The following is a 19,431-nucleotide window of genomic DNA, read 5'->3' as shown; positions in this document are numbered from 1 at the left end:
AGCTCTCTGAGGACTTAGGAGAGCCCTCCGAGATACAGGCAGTAAAAGGAAAAAGGGAAAGGAAGGAAGGAAGGAAAGGGAAAAAAGAAATGGAGAAAGAGGGAGGGAGGAAGGGAAAAAGATGCAAGCTAAGAATATTTATTTGTGTTACTCATGTCTGAATAAAGAGTGAAAATACGTGCAGGACAGCAAGAGAAGCAGGTCAGAGAAGGATGGGGTGGGGGCAGCCAGACTTCTTTGCTTGGACCTTGTGTTCTGAATTTTTAATCCTGTCCCTGTCTTGCCTACGCAAAACAAGAGCAGCAGATTTTAAAAGTCCTGCTCTGAAGCTGTTGAGCTAAAGCCTCGAGGCTCTCATACTTAGCTACCAACCTCACAATGGCAGGGTTGGTTTTGTTTCTTTTTTTTAATTTGAGTGAAGCTGTGTCTCGATAAAGAGTCTTCAGCTTATTCTGTTGATACATTTGAGCTGCTGTGTCAAGGTTTCCTGGCTCAGCCTTGACTCCTGAGAATTCTTTCCTTGCCCTGACTGTGCTCTAACCCAGTCTGCCCTCTCAAGTGTTGACATTTACCTATAATGCATGAGCATCTTATTCTGCTTGAGGGAAAAGGAAAAGGTTTCACACAAAAACAAGTGCACCTTTTTTTTGGTGTGTCCTCAGACGCCAGTGGAGATCTTGTCCTTCAACCTTTCGTCTTTGCCTGTCTCTGCAGCCATTCTCTTCCCCTTCCTCCTCCTCAGAGGGTCTTCCCTCCGAGACCAGCCCACAGCATAGTGTCACTTTGGTGCCAGTCTCTCATACCTTCTCGGGAAACTCACACTATTTTTTCTGTACGTGTAAACACACCATGTGTCTTCTCCCATATTAAAAAAAAAAAAAAAGTGAAAACAAAAACAATCCACAAAACCCAAACCCACGAAGCCCCTTTCTACCTGGATTTCCCTTAAACACCTGTCCTTATCTCCTTTAGAACTACAGTCAATGTCTCGTCCTCTTTGACTCTCATTCTTCAACCAGACTTCCATCTGCACTGAAGTGCTTGTGGCCAAGGGCAGGAGAGGCTTCCTTGCTGCTGAATCCAGTGGCCCCTTTCGCAGTTCTCAATGTTGCTCAAGTTCTGTGCACCATCCAACACTGGACGTGGCCTCCTTAACTCACTCCCCTCCCAGCTTCCGTGGTCCCTGCACCCAGGGCCATCCTCACTGCTTCTCCTGTTCTATCTCCTCCCCAGGCTCCTCTTCCGCCCTTCTGCCATGCCGGGGCCTCCCTGCACCATGCTTCTTACCTCCCCTTCACTCCCCTGGATGAACCTGTGTCAGAGCATAGAGGAATCCACTCTGATTTGCTTGAGTGGAAAAGGAATTGACTGCAAGGTGGTCAGCTCACTCAACAGAATAAAACGCTGAATCGGCCAGACCTCATCAGGCTGGGGACAGAGCCTTTCCCAGGTGCCAGGAATTTGCAAGCAGCCTCTCTGGGGCACAGTCATCAGATGCCACGCATTTGTGACACCCTCCCCCCGTGCCCCTCTGCACAGGATTCGGGTTCTGAGGAGAGAAGCCCTGGGAGGCTCTGTGGCTGTCGGCAGACTTTCTCCCCCAGTGCTGGCACCCAGGGATGACCCCCGTCTGCATTTTGTCGTAGTGTTGTGACGTGCCTAAGAGCCACGCTGGCCCTGTTAGAAGTCTGACTTCACCACCTCCACCCCTCTGTGTGGCCTTGGCATGCTGCCCAAGCCTGGTACCTCCATTTACTGCTCTGAAAAATGGGGCAAATGATAGTGGCTCCACCTCAGAGGGCTTGGAGAGAACAGAGTGAGTGATGTAATAGGACACTGCCTGGTTCCTGGGGAGTGTCCAACAAATGTCAGCTGGTGTTATTATTATTATTAGTAGTATATATATTTTAATTGCCGATAAACTTATATACAGTTTTATATTCTGCTTTTTTTCCTGTTAACTATTGGAAGCATCTTCCAAGGCACAAAATAATCCCCAAAAACGTAATTTTAATGACTGAATTGTAGTCCATTACTTAAATATAATTTCTTCTGTAGTTAACCATTGCTTTATTTTTTGGACAGTTGTGTGTGGGAGTTGTATGTGTGTTAGTTTTCATAATAAAGAACTCTGAAAAAGAGCACATACTATTTATATTCCATTTATATAAAATGCAAAAAAATAGAACTAATCAATGCTCTTAAAAGTCAGAGAAAAAGGGTCAAGGTTACATGGTGGGGGTGGGGGGGCAGAAGTGATTGGAAGAGCGGAGCAGAGGGGCCGTCTGGGATGCTCATAACATACAGTTTCTCGATCTGGGTGCTGGGTCCATGGGTCCTCCTAGTTGTGAAAATTCATCAAACCGTACTCCTAGGACATGTGCATTTTTTAATGTATATTATACTTCAATAAAAACAATAAAAATGAGAAGAACTTTGAGCTGAAGAGCTGAAAAACCCTTGTTTGTGCGCATATACACATAAAAGGGGGCTTCCCTGGTGACTCAGATGGTAAAGAGTCTGCCTGCAATGCAGGAGACCTGGGTTCAATCCCTGGTTTGGGAAGATCCCCTGGAAAAGGAAATGGCAACCCTCTCCAGTATTCTTGCCTGGAGAATTCCATGGATGGAGGAGCCTGGCGGGCTACAGTCCATGCTCGGATACGACTGAGCTACTAACATACACACACACACACATTAAAGGGCTTCCCAGATGGCACTGCAGGAGACGTAAGAGTCGTCTGTTCAGTCCCTGGGTGGGGAAGATCCCCTGGAGGAGGGCAGGGCACCCCCCTCCAGTGTTCTTGCCTGGAGAATCCTATGGACAGAGGAGCCCGGGGGCTACAGTCCACAGGGTTGCACAGAGTTGGACACGACTGAAGAAACACGGCACACACGCATGCATCCACATAAAAGTGTGTGTGTGTGTGTGTGTGTAAGAATGATTATTTGTTTAGAGTAGAATTTTATACCTGGAACACTTGCGTGAGAAGGTATGAACCGTTTAAAGTCTCCAGTAACACACTGATAAGTTGCCTGAATGAAAGATTATCGCCCATTTACACACTCAGGCCCACCTCCCTACACCCTCTCCATCAGTGAGATGAGTGTGTTTAAGTCTGCCTGGTGTGGCTGCCCTTCCTTTTATAAGGTCACTTTTATTTAACACATTTCTCTGAGTTGGTGGGAGATGGTTTCCTGCCCACGGTGCTTCCGCATACATTACCTTTTATAACGTTAATAAATTAACTGAGGTGTCCCACAAACCCTAGATAGGGTTTGTATGTCTATGTTAACTTGCTTCCTGCCTGGTCCATTTTCCCATGGGTACAATTTTCTCAAAACATGGTCAATTAGATAAAGCTGGCTAAAACAAATGAGAAATTGAAAATCGAATTTAGAACAGGTCCAGTGCCTATTGGTTAGTTTTTCTTATTCAAAAGTAATAGATGCTCAGAACAGAAAAGCTGCCAGTATTTCAGGTTCAAGTCCCCCATCCTCTGCCTTCAGAATTTCTTGATTGCTCTTCCAAAGCACCTTCGCCCAGCAGACACCCAGGCCCAGGAGCCACCTCCGAGAATCATTTTAGCCCAGAGACATGCCTCACCACAGACCAGGGCTCCAGGACAAAATGTATCCCAGGCTGACTGTAGGGCCCCCGGAACACCTGCCATGCACTCATCTGCCCAGAAGCCAGGAAAAAAAAAAAATCCTCAGGCTCCTTTCTCAGCTGTGAAATCCGAGATCCACTCACCCATGTATCTTACAGGCAGCATGGTCAGCCTTTACTGGGCTTCTGCCGAGCCTGGGGCTGCTAGCATGGGCTCTGATGCAGCAGGGACACTCTCACGTCCCCTCCACTGTCGTTGTTTTCCTGTTGCTAGGTAATATCTGACTATTTGTGATCCCATGGGCTGCAGCACACTAGGCTTCCCTGTCCTTCATTAACTCCCAGAGTTTGCTCAAACTCATGTCCATTGAATCAGTGATGCTATCTAACCATCTCATCCTCTGTCACCCCCTTTTCCTTTTGCCTTCAATCTTTCCCAGCATCAGGGTCTTTTCCAGTAAGTTAGCTCTTCACATCAGGTATCAGACCTTCTGCTTCAGCATCAGTCCTTCCAATGAATATTCAGGGTTGATCTCCTTTAGGATTGACTGATTTGATCTCCTTACGGTCCTACTCTCATATCCATACATGACTACTGGAAAAACCATAGCTTTGACTAGCTTTGACCTCCACTGGGCCTTATCCAAATGAAAAAAGGGTTACAGCCCCATCCCAAGCCCAACCCAAAATGCCAAGGACACTTACAGAAGAGCCCCACTCCTTTTACTTGGCTCAGAGCAAGCCACAGCCAGCCTAGAGGAAGTGCCTGTGGAGGACTTGTCAGTATTACCTGGATCCTCCCAGGTAACGTCCCAGGTGACAGAAATACATAGGCCTGCCTTCAGCCTTCGCAGATCTCCCAAAAGCAGACTTTCAACGTGGGCAGACAGGTGGTCCAGTGGTTAGGAATCTGGTTTCCCATGCAGGGGTTCCAGTTCCATCCCTCGTCTGGGAACTAAGATCCTGCATGCTGTGCACAGTGGCCAAAATAAACACATTTTTAAAAAGCTTTATGAAGTGGGCAGACAGCTCCTGTCCTGGGGCTGGGTGGGTGGGCAGGACTTCCGTCAGCAGTTCAGTGCATTTGCTCTGCAGCCTGCTGTGGTTTTACAGGAAGTAAGGGCAGATGAGGGCTTTCCTGGTAGCTCAGCTGCTGAAGTCTGCCTGCAATGCAGGAAACCCGGTTCAATTTCTGGGTCGGGGAGATCCCCTGGAGAAGGGATAGGCAACCTATTCCAAGTATTCTTGGGCTTCCCTGGTGGCTCAGATGGTAAAGAATTTGCCTGCTATGCGGGAGACCTCGGTTCAGTCCCTGGGTTGGGAAGATCCCCTGGAGGAAGGCGTGGCAACCCATTACAGTATTCTTGCCTAGAGAATCCCCATGGACAGAGGAGGCTGGCAGGCTACAGTCCATGGGGTCACAAAGAGTCGGACATGACTGAGCAACTAAGAACAGCACAGCACAGCAAAGGGCAGACGAAAGAGGCTGCCTGGGCTAATGACTGTCTGGCCTCTGGAACCCACACAGATCCCACACAGCAGAATGGCCAGCCTGTGAAGCCGTGGATGATGGATGTCTGAAGCACCCCTGAACTGTGACTTAATGAAAGAGAGAGGGAGGAAGACAAGAAGAGAGAGAGCGCTGCTGTCAGAGGCTCCCAGAGGGCAGGGAAAGGAGTGCGGTGAGAGAAAGGTGCCCATCAGCAAGGCATGGCCTGCTTTCTGCCCCTGACCGGCTGCTTCTCTGGGACACAGAAAGCCCTGTACTTCTTCGGCTATTAGCTTCCTTGCTCATTGGTTATTGGTAACATTAACTTTTTTATTTTTTCCAATGTGCAATTTTCACAAATAAAAACATTGTCAATTAGATCAGTTCAGTTCAGTTCAGTCACTCAGTCGTGTCTGACTCTTTGGGACCCCATGTACTGCACCATGCCAGGCTTCCCCCTGCCGTCAATCTTTCCCAGCATCAGGGTCTTTTCAAATGAGTCAGTTCTTCACACCAAGTGGCCAAAGTATTGGAGTTTCAGCTTCCAGTGAATATTCAGGACTGATTTCCCTTAGGATGGACTGGTTGGATCTCCTTGCAGTCCAAGGGACTCTCAAGAGTCTTCTCCAACACCACAGTTCAAAAGCATCAGTTCTTCGGTGCTCAGCTTTCTTCACAGTCCAACTCTCACATCCATACATGACCACAGGAAAAAACCATAGCTTTGACTAGACGGACCTTTGTTGGCAAAGTAATATCTCTGCTTTTTAATATGCTATCTAGGTTGGTCATAGCTTTTCTCCCAAGGAGCAAGCGTCTTTTAATTTCATGGCTGCAGTACCATCTACAGTGATTTTGGAGTCCAAAAAATAAAGTCTGTCACTGTTTCCACTGTTTCCCCATCTATTTGCATGAAATGGTGGGACCAGATGCCATGATTTTCGTTTTCTGAATATTGAGTTTTAAGCCAACTTTTTCACTCTCCTCTTTCACTTTCGTCAAAAGGCTCCTTAGTTCTTGTTCACTTCCTGCCTTAAGAGTGGTGTCATCTGCATATCTGAGGTTATTGATCTTTCTCCCAGCAATCTCGATTTCAGCTTGTGCTTCATCCAGTTCAGCATTTCTCATGATGTACTCTGCATGTAAGTTAAATAAGCAAGGTGACAATATACAGTCAATTAGATAAAGCTGGCTAAAATAAATGAGAGGTTGAAAATCAAGTTTAGAACAGGTCCAGCTCCTGTTGGCTAGTTTTTCTTACTCAAAAGTAATAGATGCTCAGAACAGAAAAAGTCAGAATATAGAGCCAAGCAAAAACCAGCATATACAGAATTCCTAGAGAACATACTACCATACATCCAGAGACCATGCTGTTGATGTCTTGTTGGGATCCTTCCAGCTAGGAAGTTTTTAATGTGTATTGGTGAATAGCCTTTGGGGGAAGAGAGTTCAGGAATAATTTTTTTAAATATTTATTTATTTAGCTGTGCTGGGTCTTAGTTGCAGCATGTGAGATCTTCAGTCTTCTTTGTAACATGCCAGATATTTACGTTCGGTATGTGGGATCTAGTTCTCTGACCAGGGATCAAACCCAAACCCCGCCCTGCATTAGCAGTGTGGAGTTTTAACCGTAGGACCAATAAGGAAGTTCCCTCCCCAATCCCTGCCCCCCATCAATGATTTAGCAAACTCCCTCTCATGGGCCATTTAGGATATTTCAGTTGTTTTACCATTACAGTGAATACCATGTAGAAAGAGGCTAGATGAAAAAAAAATTAGAACTTAATGAGAAAATAAGAAAAACTCAATCTGAACACCTGACATAAAACGCTTTAAAGGACACAAAAGGAGTGCACAAAAATTACCATTCACAGACAGAAAAGATTAAATCTTATTTTCAGCCATTTTAACATTTTCACTTTTCACTTTCAGCCGTTTCCATTTACATCAACAAACATTTACTGGGCAGATGCTCTCGTATGCCAGACTCTATGTCAGGTACCGTGGACCCCACCAGCAGCCCAGCCACCGTCCTCACTGAGCTTTCAAACTAGTGGAGACCCACAGGGAAATTATTTCATGCACCAACAATAGTTTGTATTTAGCCAAACGGCCTTCATGATTGACGGGCACAGTGGAACCCTGAATTATCTTAGTCTTCTCACTTCCTGACCGAGCCTCCCTGCTTTCCGGGGCACTATATGTTTCAGCCTCAAGCAGGGGTCTCCCCCAAGCTCACATCCAATCCAGAAGTTGCATCCAGATGCTCTGAATGAAGGCCATTCAACTTCCAGGAACAAGAAGCTCTCTCTGCCTGACTGAGTCCCTTCTTGCTCATTTGAAACTTTTCCTTCTATTGAACTCTAACCTCCATCCCTATGACTTCCTCTGATTGGCCCCAGAACCTCACAAAACAAGTCTGCCTTCTCCAACCTGCAGATCTAAAGAGATCATCTTCCTCTTTCTAAAAAATATATATTTAATTAATTTATATGCACCAGGTCTTAGTTTCAGCACTCAAGATCTTTAGCCGTGGCATATGAACTCTTAGTTTCGGCAGGTGGGGTCTAGTTCCCTGACCAAGGATAGAACTTCAGGCTTCCTGCATTGGAAACGTGGACTCTTAGCCCCTGGATGACCAGGGGAGTCCATAAAGAGATCTTCCTGTGAAGCAACCACGATCTGGTCTCAAGTCAATGTCTCACATCTGTGACGTCCTGCCCTGGCAGGAGGGACCTGCAAGCCCCCTCTTGAGTCATCAACCAGTGTGCATGCCCAGACCTTCTAACAAAGTATCCACGAACAGATGCCCATGGTATGGGCGCAGCAAGGCCCAGACCTTCGAGGATAGTCTACCTTTTGAGGATAGACTATGCTGGTGACACTAGAAAAGATTCTGCAGCCTCAAAAGGGGCTGAGTGGAGATGGGAGAGAAGCTGGACTGGCCCTGATTGAAGGACTAAACCGCTGTCCTCCCGGAAAAAAGCTCGTGAGCCTGAGAGCAGTGCCTCTCCCATTCATGTATGTGCTCATCTCCTCGGGGTCTTGTTGAATTGTGGGTTTCAATTTAGCAGGTCGAGGGTAGGGCCTGAGAGTCTGCTTACAGGTTCCCAGGGATGCACTGATACTTCAGCTCAGACTTTGAGTAGCAAAGCCCTAGGGCAGTGGAATCACAGTCTCCACTTTAAAAATACGGAAAGTTTGGCTCACCCCAAACCTACTGAATCAGAATCTTCTGGTCCATTTATTCAGTAGGTCTCAACATGGATTACATGTTAGAATCATTTGAAGAGTTTTGTTTTTTTTTTTAAATGCTGATTCTGGGACTTCCCTGGTTGTCCAGTGGTTGAAGACTCCATGTTTCCACCTCAGGGCATGGGTTCAATCCCCTGTTTGGGGAACTAAGATCTCACATGCGGTGTGGCCAGAAGGTTGTTTTTTTTTTTTAAAATGCTGATTCTGCAGATTGAGAATCACGTGATATCCCTCCCTTTCTTCCTCCCTCATTCTTTCCCTTCCTTCCTTTCTCTCTCTTGCTGCTTTAGTTTGTAAATCTCCCCCAGCCCCATTAGATTGGGGACCAGAGGCAGTGTTTCTGAGTCTTGGCTGCACATCACAGTCACCTGAGAGCTTGACAACAGGTCCATGTCAGGGACCCTCCCTATGGACCAACTGAATGAGAATTTCCAGGGGTTAGAACCCAGAGATTAGCATTTCACAAAGTTCCCCAGGCAATTCCAGGGTGCATCCTGGGATTCTCAGTGAAAGTACAGGTTACCACATTCTCCCCCGAAACATTCAGTTCAGGGTCTGGGATGAGGGCTAGGAATCTGTATATTAACAATCTGTATATGCTCACAAGATGGCAAGTTTGGGAATGGTTAAGATAGAAAAAGCAAGAGAGTTCCAGAAAAACATCTATTTCTGCTTTATTGACTATGCCAAAGCCTTTGACTATGTGGATCACAATAAACTGTGGAAAATTCTGAAAGAGATGGGAATACCAGACCACCTGACCTGCCTCTTGAGAAACCTATATGCAGGTCAGGAAGCAACAGTTAGACCTGGACGTGGAACAACAGACTGGTTCCAAATAGGAAAAGGAGTGCGTCAAGGCTGTATATTGTCACCCTGCTTATTTGACTTATATGCAGAGTACATCATGAGAAATGCTGGGCTGGAAGAAGCACAACTTGGAATCAAGATTGCCAGGAGAAAGATCAATAACCTCAGATATGCAGATGATACCACCCTTATGGCAGAAAGTGAAGAGGAGCTAAAAAGCCTCCTGATGAAAGTGAAAGAGGAGAGTGAAAAAGTTGGCTTAAAGCTCAACATTCAGAAAACGAAGATCATGGCATCTGGTCCCATCACTTCATGGGAAATAGATGGGGAAACAGTGGAAACAGTGTCAGACTTTATTTCTGGGGGCTCCAAAATCACTGCAGATGGTGACTGCAGCCATGAAATTAAAAGACGCTTACTCTTTGGAAGGAAAGTTATGACCAACCTAGATAGCATATTGAAAAACAGAGACATTACTTTGCCAACAAAGGTGGTTTTCCCAGTGGTCATGTATGGATGCGAAAGTTGGAATGTGAAGAAAGCTGAGTGCTGAAGAATTGATGCTTTTGAACTGTGGTGTTGGAGAAGACTCTTGAGAGTCCCTTGGACTGCAAGGAGATCCAACCAGTCCATTCTGAAGGAGATCAGCCCTGGGTTTTCTTTGGAAGGAATGATGCTAAAGCTGAAACTCCAGTACTTTGGCCACCTCATGCGAAGAGTTGACTCATTGGAAAATACTCTGATGCTGGGAGGGATTGGGGGCAGGAGGAGAAGGGGACGACAGAGGATGAGATGGCTGGATGGCATCACGGACTCGATGGACGTGAGTCTGAGTGAATTCTGGGAGATGGTGATGGACAAGGAGGCCTGGCGTGCTGCAATTCATGGGGTCACAAAGAGCTGGACACAACTGAGCAACTGAACTGAACTGAACTGAACTGAAAATATAAAAATGATCCCTCGGTTGGGGTGAGAAAGACAGTACTCCTGGCTATGTGACTTCTCATGGGTCAATTTGCCTCTCTGGGATTTGGATCTCCACTGATAAACCAGAGATGATAACTGCCTGAGGCAGGGATAGATAAGATCTGTGGATGAGTCTGCAGCATAGAGTTGTTGGAAAGTGGCTGCCACAGGCCAGGGACTTACATACCCAGCTCTGGTCTGTGTTCAAGCGAGGTGGCCACAGTGGTCTGTCCAACAGAAGGTGGGCAGAGTAAGGAGTGCTCATCTGGTCTTCAGTGTTCTCTCTTCACTATCTTCCCGTTAGTGATCAATGCCCATTGGATGTCAATGCCTGGGTGATCTTTGAAGCCACAGACGCAGATTGACTGCACGCCCTGCCTCTCTCCTCACCTGCTGCTAACTGGACCAATATGAGTGAAAAATAAACTTCAACTGCGTAAAGTTACTATGACTTGGCAGTTTAGCTGTTACATTGGTAGTGCTACGTTGGAGAAGGCAGTGGCACCCCACTCCAGTACTCTTGCCTGGAAAATCCCGTGGATGGAGGAGCCTGGTGGGCTGCAGTCCATGGGGTCGCTAAGAGTCGGGCACGACTGAGCGACTTCACTTTCGCTTTTCACTTTCACGCACTGGAGAAGGAAATGGCAACCCACTCCAGTGTTCTTGCCTGGAGAATCCCAGAGACAGAGGAGCCTGGTGGGCTGCCGTCTATGGGGTCGCACAGAGTCGGACACGACTGAAGAGACTTAGCAGCAGCAGCAGTGCTACATTAACTAACACCCTGTCTCCAGGATTGTGGCAAAAATTAAATTATCAAAAATAGAGGCTTTAAACTAACTGTAAGAGAGTTTAACTCTGACTCACAAGTCGTTTTGTTATGCTTGCCCTGTGGGTTTTTTTTTAATCTACAAAAAAATTTTAATTGAACAATTTCCCACAAACCTCTGAATTTCCAAGTTCTAGAAAACCCAGAATAACTGGCAACTGGGTTTGCATTCCCGTAAGGCAGTATAGGAAGCATCTGGCCCCATGGGGTGGGACTTGTGGTCTATGACTTGCCACAGCCTCCACCCCACCCTGTGGGTTCATACCTGGTTAACCTCATATTTACAGCATTTATGGCATTTCTCTGATCCCTGTAGCTTCCCGAGTCAGCGGCTCCTGTTGTAATAAACATAGCCATTAGATGCATTTGCTGTTAGGATTTTTCCCAGTGAATTCCTTCAGGTGATGTCTATTAATAATTTTCAGGAGAACCATTCATCCTGCCGAGAACTTGGAAGGAAAATCTCCTGACTGATGCTTTGCTTACTGGCCAAAGGATGTCGGCCACCTCCACCCCACCCATGTCTGTGACCATTTCAGCACCTGCTCCATGCAGACAGTGGTAGGAGGAGAGGAGAACTCAGGTGTATCTGGGGATCAGGTAGGCCTGGAGCCCAGCATGAGCTCGGCTGGTCCCTAGATAATGATGTGAGATCAGGCATTTCATATTTGCTAAGCCTGTTTCCCCATCTGTCAAGTGTGGACATTAGTACTCTTCTTGTGGGATTTCTGTAAAGGGTCTGGCTACAGGACACAGAGCGGCTTCCAGATGGCTCAGTGGTAAAGACTCCGACTTGCCAATGCAGGAGATGCGGGTTTGATCCCTGGGTTCGGTCCCTGGGTGGGCAGGATCCTCTGGAGTATGAAATGCCAACTCACTCCAGTATTTTGCCAGAAAAATCACATGGTCAGAGGAGCCTGGCAGGCTACAGTCCATAGGGTTGCAAAGAGTCAGACACAGACCATGCTAATTCCTCCCTCTTTGAAGCCTGTAGTGTGGGAACCAAAACCAGCTTTGCTTCCAGGAGTAAAGGGAAATCCAGCAGTATCTTTTTTTTTAAATCAACTTTGAATTCTTCTGAAAATATTTAAATTATGCATTTCTGTTGTAGGTGTATTAATCTGCTCTGGCTGCCTTAACAAAGCATCACAAATTGGTGGCTTAAAAAACAGAAATGTACTTTCTCACAGTTCTGGGAGCTGAAAGTCCAAGATCAAAGTCCTGCCAGGGTTGGTTTCTGGGGAGATCTCTCCTGTGGCTTGTCGAAGGTCACGTCCTCCCTGTATCCCCAGATGGCCTTTCTGTGGTGCTCAAAAGAGGAGAGAGAGAGAGATCTGGTGTTTCTTCCTCTTAAAAGACACCAGTCCTATTAGGTATCTTGATTATTTCCATAAACACCCCACCTCCAAATACGGGCACACTGGGGCTTTGGGCTTCAACATATGAATTTTGTGGGGATGCAAAATTCAGACAATAATGGTAGGAAAACCAGCAAATCCAATTAAGAAGGAAAAAAAATCACTCATCATTTCCTCTTGCCTCTGTCTCCACCCACGCCAGTCTAACCACAGAACCACTTTTATTGACTATCCTTCCATGATTCATATATTTTTAAAATTAAAATTGAATTCCACTTACTTTTTTGGTAACCTGCTTTTTCTTTTCTTTTTACATTTATAGTAATCTAAGCTAAATAGAAAATTTATAGTAACTTATATCATTGTAACTCATTGTTAATTGTAACCTTTCCTCGTATAATGAATACAAATTGTCCCCTTGTAAGGATTTACTCATATATTTAACCCTCAATTGTCTAGACAATCATAGTTCCATTTTCTATGGACTTGGGTGTTTGTTTGCCTTGGGCTTTGACCTAATAATAGCTCCATCCACCTGAGCATCAGTTTCCTCATCTGTGTTATCAGAATGATAAAAATGTCACCTCAACTGAGACAATGACTGCACAGTGCTTAGCACAATGTCTGGCACATGGGAAACCCTCAGAGCTGTTAGTACAAAAGTATATATTATATGTTAAAATCTGCCAGTAGTGGGGCCAAGGGAAATGTTTCCCTAAGACTCTCCATCTCACTGTGCCCTGAGCTCACATTCAAGCCCAGTACATCCCTAGTTGTCATGGGAGAAGGCCAAGAGTCCCATCACTAGTGAGGAAGGAACATCTTGCCTCCAGTGTGAATTAATCCATTGGCATGACAGTATTGGAGAAGGCAGTGGCACCCCGCCCCAGTACTCTTGCCTGGAAAATCCCATGGACGGAGGAGCTTGGTAGGCTGCAGTCCAAGGGGTCGCCAAGAGTCGGATACGACTGAGCGACTTCACTCACTTTTCACTTTCATGCATTGGAGAAGGAAATGGCAGCCCACTCCAGTGTTCTTGCCTGGAAAATCCCAGGGACGGGGGAGCCTGGTGGGCTGCCGTCTATGGGGTCACACAGTCGGACACGACTGAAGTGACTTAGCAGCCTTAGCAGTGAGCAGCATGACAGTATGCACATTTTTAGCTTTTCCACATTTCTGGTACCCAAACTGATGTTACTTCCCTGCTTACAACTCTCCAGGTGGGCTTCCCTGGTGGTCCAGTGGTTAAGAATCCTCCTGCCAATGCAGGGGACTTGGGTTCAATCCCTGGTCTGGGAAGATCCCACATGCCATGAGGCAGATAAGCCCGTGCGCAGCAACTACTGAGCTGGGCTCTGGAGCCCACGTGCCACAACTAGGGAAGGCCTGCAGGCCCCAGAGCCTGTGCTCTGCCAACAAGCGATCACTGCAGGGGGAAGCCTGCAAACTGCAGAGAGCAGCCCTGCTCTCTCCAGCTAGAGGAAGCCTGTGTGCAGCAACAAAAACCCAGAGCAGCCAAAAATAAATTTAAAAACAAACTCTCCAGTGACTCCCCAGTGCCCACGGCATGAGGTGACAAGTCCTAAAGGTGGCTGAACGGGTCTGACATGGCCTCACCTCTCACCTCTGCCCCCAGCCACAGGAAAGTCCATTGGTCCCTCGGGCTCGCCTAACTCTCACCTCTGGGCTCTGGCACCTGCTGCTCTCTCTGCCTGGAGCAGGCATCTCTTTCCCCATCTTCTCTTCAACAGGCTCATGTCTCTGCATCCTTAACGTCTCTGCTTAGAGATCCCTGCAGATGCCGGTGGTGCCCTACTGTCTTCACTTTTACCATTTCGGTGCATGCTGGCTGACCCCAGCTAGCAGCACCGACATTTGTTGCCTGAGGGCTTTTATGGTCACTAGAACCCACTCTGCCAACTTCAAGGCAGGCCTGAAATGCTGGGAAATAAACACTCCCCCAAGGACAAACGTTTAAGCAATGACGAACTGGACTTGGTGTACAATTACACGAGTTCTCTTCTTTTAGCAGATAATGCCAAGGTACTTTACAATGGCCTTAGAATTTCCCCATGGAAACTAAGCTCTAGACATTCACAGTGCTAACTTGCTTGATAACACGACTTCTTTGGCTGCTTTTCCTGTCTCATTCCCCCCACCCCTTGCCTCCAGGATTTCCTTCATTTCCCAAATCAATTGCTTCTCCTTCAATTCTTGTCTCAAGGTCTGCTTTGGAGGAAACCATATCAGGAGCCTCCATCTCCTGAGAGCCTTCCCTGGCATGTTCGGCATCAGGTGGGGCAGACCCATGGTCCCTTCCCAGCTCTATCTGAACCCCATGTTCCTATCTCGGTCATAGCCCTCATCACGCTGTGCCATAAGTGCCCAGGTCCCCATGGAAACACAGGTAATTCACTGGGAGAGAAATCTAAATGGCTTTTAAACACTTGAGAGGATGGTCAACTCCACTCATAATTAATGAAATTCAAATGAAGAATGCCAGCTGAGAAACACTACTGAAAGGACAAAATTAGAAAATCATGGTTCAACCTCCAATTATTGACTCAGTCAAGGACCATCCATGGATGAGAAACTGGATACCCCAGATTCTGATGGAAGAAGAAAAATAGACATTTGGGGAGAGACATGATCACCACCTTACCCTGGAATCAGACTTGGCATCATTAATAATGGGACAGCAAGATGTCACGGACCTCCTGGAGCGAAACAGGATGAAGCAAACAGCAACACCCATGACGTGTTGATTAAATTCTTGATGTCAAAATGTTTAACTTGAATCTAATCTATCCTTTAGACCTAAGTACTAGTTTAAAGGGCTTCCCTAGTGGCTCAGCGGTTAAAGTGTCTGCCTGGAACGCGGGAGACCCGGGTTCGATCCCTGGGTCGGGAAGATCCCCTGGAGAAGGAAATGGCAACCCATTCCAGTACTCTTGCCTGGAGAATCCCATGGAGGAAGAAGCCCGGTAGGCTACAGTCCATTGGGTCACAAAGAGTCGGACACGACTGAGCGACTTCACTCACTCACTAGTTTAAAGAAATACAGGGGGCAGGGCAAGTGGGGTTGCACCACAAGTTAAAGGATCCTGCGATCAGGCAAATCCCAAAGTGGGACATTGTACAAGACAACCTGTCCAGTCTCTTCATGAGTCAATGTTGGAGGAGAGGGGTGGGAACCAGTCTAGATTCAGGGACTTAAGAGATGTAACAGAATTAGAACAGAACTTGTTTTGCATGATCCTTGATTGAAAGCAGCTATAAAGACATTCTGGTACAGCTGGAGAAATTCAAATATAGTGAGTCCCCTACATACGAACTTTCAAGCTGTGAACTTTCAAAGCTTATTCGAACATGCATTCACATGTCCAGTCACGTTAGCTAGTTCATATGTCTGGTGTACACTGTCACACGCGTAAATCTTCTACAAGTGGTTGTGCTTTTGCATACTTTACTGTACAATATTGTAGAGTGCAGTAGCACAGTCTCTTTATTTCAAACTACATTTGCAAGAGGACAGCTGCACTGAACCCCTTGCCATGCAACAGGAGGAACTTACCAATGAAGACCTGATGGAACTGGAGGCCCAAAAAAAAAGACGCAGAGAGACAAGAGGAAGAAGTCACTGAAGAGTCACAGAGATCCACAATGCAGGAAGTGGCAAGAGGGTTTTCTTTATTCGAGGAGGCATTGTTAGTTTTTGACGTAGAGGACCCGAATGTAGAATGGGACAGGAAGGTTGCAGCCGCTGTTCACAGCACAATCCGGTGCTACCATGCCATCTCTGATGGGAAAAAGAGAGCTACTACCCAGACATCACTGGGTCCTTTTTTCAAAAAGGTAGATAGAATTGAACTCAGTGAAGAACCAGAACCTGTGTCACTGACCTCAGGCCTGAGTGACACTGCAGCTTGCCCTCCGTCCCCTATGGTTTTGGTCCTTCAGCTCTACCATCTCCCACCTCCCTTCTCTCCTCTGGTCAGTAACGCTTCTTGCCCATACCCTTGATGCCAGCCCCGCATGCCAGATGCTGTACTGTGCTACAGTACTGTACTACGACTCTTCAAGGCACTGTACTGTAAGATTAAAAATGCTTTCTTCATTTTTTGTTTGTTTATATGTTATTTATATGTGAAAGATACTATAAACCTGCTACAGTGTAGTAGTATATAGCCAATTGTGTTAATAGAGTACCTAGGCAATAGCACCCCACTCCAGTACACCTGCCTGGAAAATCCCATGGACGGAGGAGCCTTAGGCTGCAGTCCATGGGGTCGCTAAGAGTCAGACATGACTGAGCGACTTCACTGTCTCTTTTCACCTTCATGCATTGGAGAAGGAAATGGCAACCCACTCCAGTGTTCTTGCCTAGAGAATCCCAGGGTCGGGGGAGCCTGGTGGGCTGCCGTCTATGGGGTCGCACAGAGTCAGACACGACTGAAGCGACTTAGCAGCAGCAGCAGCAGCAGCAGGCTAACTTTGTTAGACTTACAAACTAGATCTATGAAAACGCTCTTGGAATGGAACTCATTCATATGTGAGGGACTTACTGTCTAAGCTAGATATTAGGATCTTATTTTTAACTTTTTAAATGTGAAAATGATGTTTAAAAATGACCTAGGTTAGATACAAAGTAATGCTGAAATATTTAATGAATGAAATATTATACAATTTATTTCAAAATATCATACAATTTATTTCAAAAGATCATATAATTTATTTCAAAATACTTCAAGTCCTCACTGCACCCCCACCCCAATTAAACAAATATTGTAAAATTTTAACAATGATTCTGTCTTGGTGATTGATTCATGGATGTTCATTGAACTATTTTTTTCGTTGTTTCATATGTTAGAATTTTTTATAATAAAAGTCAAAAAAGAAAAGCAAATAAAAACTACAAGATATCATTTTCACCCATAGAAAACAGAAAAAAAGTTTTAAAGTATGCTGTGCTGTCAAGGGTGTAGAGAAATGGGCAGCTTCATCGATCATTAGTGGGGGAGTATAAATGGGTATGGGCTTCCCTAATGGCTCAAACAATAAAGAATCTGCCTGCAATGCAGTAGACAAGGGTTCCATTCCTGGGTCGGGAAGATCCCCTGGAGAAGGGAATGGCAGCCCACTCCAGTATTCTTGCCTGGAGAATCCCATGGACGGAGGAGCCTGGCAGGCGACAGTCCATGGGGTCGAAAAGAGACTGAAGCAGTTTAGCACGCACGCATAAACTGGTACAGCCTCTCAGAGGGAACTTTGGCAAAGATATACTTTTGATCCAGCAATTCCAGTTCTAAAATTTATCATATAGCTTATCTTCAAACATGTGCATAAGTTTATATGAATAAGGATATTTACCGTGGCATTGTTTTTATAGCAAAAGACTGGAGACAGAGTGCATATTCATCCATTTATGTTGCATCCACACAGCGTGGACTGTTATAAAGTATGGGTTATACCTGTGCTGGTAGGAAACACTTTCCAAGATGTATTGCTAAGTGAAAGATGCAAACAACGAACCAGTGTCTGTCTTATTACTTTGCCTCAAAAAGTGTTTTGCACATAGTGAGTACACGATTAATATTAATGTTTGTTGAGATAAATAATACATATTTCAATGTGACTGCTCTGAGTCAGGCTCTCTGTATGCATTCAGGTCAAAGATACAGATAGGGGCCCAGATTTTCCACACTGATCAAATTTCTAAGGTCTTACTCTCCTGTGTTCATAGATTTTTGAATTTTCCAAGACACATCATGTCCTTTGCAAAATTAAACTGTGAACAAGACATTTTGAGGAAGAAATAAAACTTTCATAAAAAGAGAATTTGCTAAACTTCTCTGGTTAGCCAGTGGTTAAGGATCCACCTGCTAAAGAAGAGGACATGTGTTTGATCCCTGGTCCGGGAAGATTTCACATGTCTACTTGGAGCAACTAAGCCTGCATGCTACAATGACTGAAGCCTGTACGCTCTAGAGTCCATCTTCTGCAACAAGAGAAGCCACCACGATGAAAAGGCCCAGCATCACAACCAGAGAGTAGCCCCCACTTGCCACAACTAGAGAAATCCCAAGAGCAGAAACAAGGACCCCACACAGCCAAAAATAAGTAAATTAATTACATTTTTTAAAGAGAGAGAGAGATTTTGCTGAACCAGGGAGGTTGATGTGGCAACTAGGACATGGTTTCAAGGTTCCTGGCAACCAACACAAAAAGGGAACTCTTGGACCACAGAACTGTTGTTATCTGATAGAAGAAAGGACACTGGTTCCACCAGAGATATGCTAATTGATCTAGGGGGTGATGGGCTCAAGGGCCCTTGGCATCATGACCTGGGGTGGGCAGTAGAGGGCAAACTGAGAAGCTAGCGGTTCTATTTGCATTTATTTATTCAATTATAAATAAAATATAGCAAGGCAAGCAAGAATATATTAAGGAAATTTATGTAAAGTTCCATGAATTGGGGGCCTCTCAGGAGGTACTAGAACCTGCCTGCCAATGCTGGAGATGTAAGAGATTTGGGTTCAAGTCCAGGGTCAGGAAGATCCCCTGGAGGAGGGCATGGTAACCCACTCCAGTATTCTTGCCTGGAGAATTCCATGGACAGAAGAGCCATGGGCTACCATGGGTCACACAGTTGGACACGACTGAAGCAACTTAGTATGCACACACCCATGAATGTTTAGGGTAAATCGTGTGACAGCAAAGCCAATACAGGGCTCCCCTAGTTATGCTTCAGTCTTCTGGGGTGAAGATGTGACCTTGGACCAATGACTTGATGCCTCTAAGCCTCACCTCCCTTACCTGGGAAAAATGATTACTGAGCAGATGAAATGAGATGATGCATGTTACTGGGACTGATAAATGCTTGCTCTGCTGTCCTTTATATTAATGTCACATAATGACCTTATGGCTAAAATCAGAGACTCTGGAGCTACTAAGCCTGGGTTTCGATCTCAGCTCCACCATTTACTAGCTAGGTGACCTTGCCCAAGGTCACCTAGACCCTCTGTGCCTCAGTTTCCTCCTCTGTTTATAAAATGAAGCTAATAGGATTATTGTGATGGTTAAATGAATGGATGGTTGAAAAGCCTTTAGGACAAGAG

Source organism: Oryx dammah, unplaced genomic scaffold (genome assembly GCF_014754425.2).
Source record: "Oryx dammah isolate SB20612 unplaced genomic scaffold, SCBI_Odam_1.1 HiC_scaffold_10, whole genome shotgun sequence".
Taxonomy (NCBI): domain Eukaryota; kingdom Metazoa; phylum Chordata; class Mammalia; order Artiodactyla; family Bovidae; genus Oryx; species Oryx dammah.
This window is presented reverse-complemented; position numbering follows the sequence as displayed.